Raw genomic sequence first — 7,243 nt, 5'->3', positions numbered from 1 at the left:
GCAATGAGTAGAGGAGATCAAAATCCCTAGAATTTGTCGCACCCTTCGTCTCCAGCAGTAGAGTGTCAGTCAACAAAACCATTTGAAACTTCCATGAAACACATTTAAAATATTACATGTTCATAATGCAAGAAATTTACCCAGATCAGCAGCTAACGAACCTAAGCTTGATTGGCGTGGTCCCCCAGGAATTGACAAGGCATATGATTTCTTCCTAGGAATGCGAACAATGGGAGTTCTTATTTTAGTTGATTTCAGGGTTGTCAATGATAGCTTAGCTCAAAATCATATATAAACAGTAGAAGCTTTCAGGAAGGTAACATGATGGGAACAAATCTTTACAAAGGGAATTTAGAAACCTATATGGCAATCAACTCCAAAGTTGAAAAACAATAAATCAGTATCTAATAGGCTAATATAAAGTAAGGTATTGCAGACTCCAACTGCAAAGATTAAACTCAAAGTAAAAAAGCGTAATTGTCATATACAACCAATTAGTCATTAGTGAGAGAGACAAAAAAGAGGAATAACATTACTAAATTATGTGTTGAGGAGATCTAATGTTCCAAGAATTTGACGCATTCTTGACTCCAGAAATACAATAGAAAAGGTTTTTCGGTTGATTTGGCATGCCTCTATTTGGACGATTTGGATGGGGATGAATGATAGGATTTTTAATGATTGTGTCGAGGATGTGGATGAAATTTTTTTATTCTATTAAGGTTTTATCTTGGTATTGGAGTCTTAATATATTGAATATTGGAGTTTTATGCATTATAAGTGGTGTTGGAATCCTAGAGATTGTTTGTCTAGGCAAGCTAGGTGGTGCTTTTGGGTTTTTATTTGTGATCTGTTTTTCTGTCCTGTTTTAGGGGTTGGAGTTTTTCGTTATTCAGGAGGCTTTGGCTATGTCCTATATTGTTAGCTTTTGGTAATTTATCGCTTTGGTGGAACTTGGTGCGAGAATGTTGTATTAGCATGTCAGGCGTGTTTTGTTTTTCTTAAAGTTTCCAGCAATTTAGGTGTTTCATATTTTTGCTTCCTTTGGGTTAAGATGAGGAGGACATTGGAATCTCATTTGGAACCTTAAGGTTAAGAATTTTCTTTGGCGAGCTTGTTGCAATTGTCTCCCTATAATCTACGTTTGCAAAGCCAAGATGTTCCATGTTAAGGCTCTTGTGCGGTATGTACAGTCTACAACGAATATAGTTTCCATATTTTCTTCGAGTGCAATAATAGTTTTGCCTGTTGGCAATGTATTGGTATTGGGCCCTCACTCCTTTCTATTATTGATCAAAACTACAATTTTGCTTTGATGTGTTTGCTACTTTAGAAAATTTAGATGCCACGCTAACACAAATTGTTGGGGTGACTTTGTGGAGTATTTGGAAGCATTGAAATAATAAAGTTTGAAACAATATCGTTGAATCAGCTCTGAGATTTGTGAACGGGAAATCATTCTTCTTATCAGTTGGGTGAATGCCCAAGTTATCAGGACCCCTGCCCCTAATCAGACTCAACTCATATAAACAATTGATGTAATGTGGATGCCTCTTTTTCTCATGTTTTAAACAAATTTGGCCTTGGTATGTGTATTCGGATGATAAGGGACATTTTGTGTTGGATAAGACGGAGTGGATATCACCGTTACTTGATGTTGACTTAGGAGAGGCACTCAGAATTTTGTCGGCTATTCAGCTGGTACGTGACCTTCAGCTGGCTAATGTGGATTTTGAAATGGAGTCAAAGGTGGTGGTTGACAGTATCTATGGTTATACCCTTGGTGTCTCAGATTTTACGTCAATTATTAATGACCGTCGACACCTAATTTCTTCTTGGGTTTATTAGGAGACAAGACAATGAAGTTGTTCATAGTTTAGCTAAGGTAGCTCAATGTCATGTTAGTTTCCGTATTTTCATTTGAGTTCTATCATGTATCTCTACTCTTATTTTAGATGAAATGCATTAAGTTTTCCCTTCTAAGAAACAATTTTAAACATAAGATAAAGTATACATGAAGCATATGACCATATCAACCATTAGAGAACACGAAATTCCCCGACTTTCTTTCATGCAATCGGAGAAGCTAAAAATATTTGCACTTTATAGTTATTATCAAGAATCAAAAGATCCAAAGACATTAAAATTCAGAATATGCAAGAGCAAGAAAATGTAGATGCTATGAAGAAACTATCCTTCCTCCAACGAACATTTAAGAATTAAGCATGCTTGTTTTTGTTGGAACAGAATTAAACATACATTTTAGTTAACATAAATATTGATTTTAAACATAGGAAAAATATAAATGCAACTTCTTCCCAAAGAAAAAAAAAATCATGCATTTAAGATCTCTAAACCAATTAATCCTCCTGGCTCAAAATCAACCACAACATTCATCATTAGAAAATATTATTAGATTACAAATACAAGAACTCATAAACATACATCTTCTTATTATCATCATCATCACCATCATCATCTTTTTTCCATGGGTATGCTTATTGTTATACATCCAAACCTTAAAAACATGACGCTTCACCGCTATCTCGTTACAAAACTCCTCAACAACATTCTCATCATTCTTTTTCATCTTCCAACCTAATGTCATAGAATAATCTAACATCTTCCTTTGCTCCTAAAGAGTTTGACGTCCCTTCTCCAGCACCATCATGACCATCACCATTGATAGGCATGACAAGAATAGTTGCAGGTACAATACAATGAAAGTTTCGGTGACATTTACAAGCAGCACATTAGAAATAAATCGGTGGTACCTTTGGCTCCAGCAGGTAAAAAATCAAGACAACCATCAGGAGAGTAGCCTCCAATATTGGACGCGTGACTTTTTTGACATTCATTGAAAGTTCTTTTGCAGCTATTGTGTCGAAAATTTGTAGGAGATTCTTCGCATGAGTTGACATTGTCACTGATGATGATGTCATTTTCACTGTATCAACATCAGTGCCTATCACCATCTTTTCACTGCCTTCCTCAATTTCCGCTTGCCCAGATAACATACAAAGGCGAGAATGTACTTTAAGCAGCGCTTTCCTGCTCATCTTGAGTGGATAGGGCTGTGTTTTTAAGAAAGTTTTAACAGTTAAAAAAAATAAAAAATAACCACATTTTAATTTCATGAAGCATTCAACAAAATCATTAGATACTTCCATGAAATATATTTAAAATATTACACATCCTGAATGCAAGAAATTTAATAAAGCTTTCAACAAAACCATTTAAAACTTCCATGAAACATATTTATAATTGTCAAATTTGTTTCTCTTGTTCATATGATTTTCATATTTGTAAATGAATTTGTTATTAGACAAGATTTAAGTAGGGGAAAATCACACAAGCTTTTATCTTGTTGCATGATTGACAAATGCATCAATTGCTAGACATCTCATTCTTTAAACGACCTATAACACAAAGAAAGATTGCAATATCTAAATAATAAATCAAGCCGTTTATGTTACAATATATTGAATAATCATCCCAATGGAAAACAAAATTAAATTGTACTAAGATTGTGTACCTGATTCGCCTGCTTGAGTTGATTAGGCTTGAACCCAATGTGTATCTAAGTTTTCTCTTACACAGCAGATGCCTTGAATGTCTACACACATGATCAACATCAATAAATATGAAAATCTTCAACGTAGAATTCGATAATTTAACCCTAAACATAGAAAGAAAATCTAAAGTAGCTTTTTTAAGTACCGTTTTGATGGATCCATCCTTTTGAACAGCCCATTATGTCAGAGTTTCTCACTTTTTTAATCAAAGAAATCACACTCGAGTCAAAGTTCAAATAGAAAGATAAAACGATGTCATCACCAATAATCCTCCAAATAAAGGAGATTGTAGATAACGACAAGAAATTAAAATCATCATGATGATCTAGGAATAACATCAGATCTGTACAATGAATCTGCAGCAAAGAAATTTCAGTTTAGTAAAAATTAGAACTAGAGAGAAGAGGAAGGTGAAATCAGATCTAATGAAGAAATCAAAATACGGCATACGTTTATGTAGTTAAACTCCAGGGTAACACATTGAAGTGTTTTGTTCGTTTGAGTTCAGATGATAGTGAATGTAACAAGTAATCTTCTTTCTTCACATAAGCTTCTAAGATCGATAAAGTGATTAGATGTTGCTGGTGGAAGGAAAGGAACTAAGTGTTTGTGGAGAGTTGCGGCTGCTGCTAGAAAAAAGGTTCTCAAAACCTATAATATCAGTCTATAATATATATAGGTGTCAAAACGGGTTACCCTACCCGACCTATTTAGGGCCAGGCCATACGGACATTAGACTTTATTAGGCTGGGTTAAAAAGCTCTATTTAAATATGGACTTGAGAAAAACTATAGTTTTTAATGATATTATATTAAAAATATAATATCAATTCTTATATTTTTTTAATGACATCAACATAATATTATTATAGTTTTTTTTTAAATTCTTATAATTTTTAGGGTTAATTAAGTAAATGGTCCCTATAAATATTCATAATTTTATTTTTAGTCCCTACAAAATAAAATCACACTTTTTAGTCCCTATAAAAATTTTCATCAACATTTTTAGTTCCTATAAAATTTTCCATCAACATTTTTAGTCCCTATCAAATTTTTCCATTAGCATTTTTAGTCCCTAAAATGCTTAAGGAAAATGTCACAGGGACTAAAAAGTGTGATTTTATTTTGTAGGGACTAAAAACAAAACTGTGAATATTTATAAGGACTAAAAACTTAATTAACCCTAATTTTTAATGACACCAACAAATAAGAAGAAATTAGAACAAACACAATATTGAAAAATTGAGCTAGAGTCAAGCACCATGTGAAACTAAATTTATCAACTACCATAGTTTTTTTTGGTTTAATCAACTACCATAGTTTATTTTCTGGATCATCCAAAGGTATGGCCTGATCATTCTAGCATTAAAACTTTTCAGAAGGCTGCACGTATAATGTATAATCAACAGAAATCATTACCCCTTCATCTATATATATATATATATATATATATATATATATATATATATATATATATATATATATATATGGGGTTTGCTAGAACACACCCACTAGTTTTTATGTGGGAGTGTTTTAGCAAGTAAATAACTAAAAAGTGGTTAAATACACCCTAAGGTGTATGTTGCTATAACACACCTTCTAACAAAAACAAGTGGGTGTGTTCTAGCAAATCCTATAGGCATTTGCTAGAACACACCCACTAGTTTTTATGTGGGAGTGTTTTAGCAAGTAAATAACTAAAAAGTGGTTAATTACACCCTAAGGTGTAGCTTTGCTAAAACACTCCCACATAAAAACTAGTGGGTGTGTTCTAGCAAACCCCTATATATATATATATATATATATATATATATATATATATATATATATATATATATATATATATAATCAACAAAAATATGAAGGTAACTTCTTTGTGTGCAAAAAGTGGTCAATCCTTTAACTATGTTGGACACTTTTTTTTCTATATAGAAGTTAGATCTTGATGCATAATGTTTATTTTAGTCTGACAGTCAAAATAAACCTCATAACAAGAAAAGATCTATAGAGAATAAAATAAAGTCATAGAATCAATAACAATGCACAGAACTACAAATATAGTGCTAGGCTAATAATTTTTATAATCTTGATGCATATGCTCATAAACTGCTCATCCACTTCATCTTCCGAAGTATCGATTACACTTTCTAAAGGAACACAAAAAATTTTTTTATACAAGAAAATAAGGTATATGTATTTTGAGTTCACAACATACTTTTCTTTTTCCCTAAAAAACAAAAACGTACTTTTTTTTTATTTTTGCTTGCTAATAATTTTTTTTCTTATTAAATATGAATGATTCAGATTTGAATTAAGGATTAATATGACATCGGAAGTAAGAAATAATGCTAGTGATTGGCACTTAGAGCTTCTTAAAGATTACACTTCTACATATGAAGATGATGAATATGGAAATTCATTTAGCTTTCAAGAGCCACACCAAGAACCTCAGCCTGTAACTAGTACTGCATTGAAAGAACTCTTTTCAATAGCTCTTGTTATGAAGTAATGATCAAGTATGTGCACAAAGCTTATAAATGATTAGATGTACAAATGTGAACTGCCTGCAAAAATATGTAATATAGCAGAATAAAAAAAAGTGACGTATATGTCCAGAAAATATCAACAAATGGTGAATTGGTGATAATATAATGCACTGAGAAAACAATCTTGTACATGGCAAACACATAACAAGGCAAATTCACTATCAGCATCACCTAAACCATTACCAGTGAGTTGTTAACGTCTTCCTGTGAATCAACAGTTTTAGAAGAATTTGGGGTGACATTTGGTTGATCCTCTTGCATTGTGGGCATCAACCCCTCAACATGAATATTATTTCTAAGGATAAATAAAATGGACTTCTTTCAAAAAAAAAAAAAATGGACACAATTAGCTATTTTCCTTCTTAGTTTTTCCATCTCCAAGGAGCTAAACATTTCAATTCTTCAGATCAATCTTCTTCAACCTGTTCTTCTTTTAGCATTAAAATGTAATTTAAATCTCTTTGAAAAGCTAAACATGCTTAAACTCATATAATCTGAAGACATACCAAGATGATGTTTTAAGCAAACAACTAAGGACAAGGAACTACGCAAAGAAACATACCAATATGTTGTTTATGACGAGGGGTCTTCGCCATGCTTGAATGAGAACATTAATGACAGTTTAGACCAACAATGGAGAGTAAAGTCATTCGCAAAGCCTAAATTTTTGCATACAAAGATTGAAAGGAGGTGTTTCACTAAAGACATGGAAAGAGAGTGACATTTCAAAATGGTCTCTACAATCGGATGAAATGTAAAGAACGTTGGATATATAACCAAAGTTACTAAAGTTAACTTTGTCGGTTACAGAAGGACCACTTGTTTAATGTTGCAAAAAATTAGAGACTATTTTGGAATATCAATAAAGTTGATGACTGCCTTAAAAACCATTTCAAGTGTCAAAAGATGGGGACATAGTTGAGTTTTAGAAGAACAGCCATGCAAACAAAGTTTATGTGATAATTTTTCCTGCCATAAAGTTTAAAATATCGGTTTAAGAAGAACCGCCGTGCAAACTGTCAAAATAAGCGTTGAATAAAATGACGGCTAATTTTTTTATTATGAAAATTGCATTTTTAACCAGCATAATATACACTTTTTCAGCTAAAAAAGTCCTATAGTG

The 7,243-nt window shown here is 32.4% G+C and overlaps 1 long non-coding RNA gene across 1 annotated transcript; it reads right to left on the bottom strand.

The window, feature by feature from the left end:
* Positions 1-2,374: 2,374 nt before the first annotated feature.
* LOC146947065 (uncharacterized) lies at positions 2,375-4,221 on the bottom strand. The gene is made up of 4 exons (XR_015026896.1): positions 4,026-4,221; positions 3,721-3,931; positions 3,536-3,616; positions 2,375-3,074 (listed from the first exon to the last, which is right to left on the bottom strand). It is a non-coding gene; the product is annotated as an uncharacterized LOC146947065 (long non-coding RNA).
* Positions 4,222-7,243: the final 3,022 nt, after the last annotated feature.

This window comes from Medicago sativa, chromosome 2, assembly GCF_051527215.1.
Source record: "Medicago sativa cultivar Bolivia chromosome 2, Bolivia_mono, whole genome shotgun sequence".
In the NCBI taxonomy this organism is placed as follows: domain Eukaryota; kingdom Viridiplantae; phylum Streptophyta; class Magnoliopsida; order Fabales; family Fabaceae; genus Medicago; species Medicago sativa.
The sequence above is the reverse complement of the archived record's forward strand: the minus strand, read 5'-3'. Positions and strand labels throughout refer to the sequence as shown.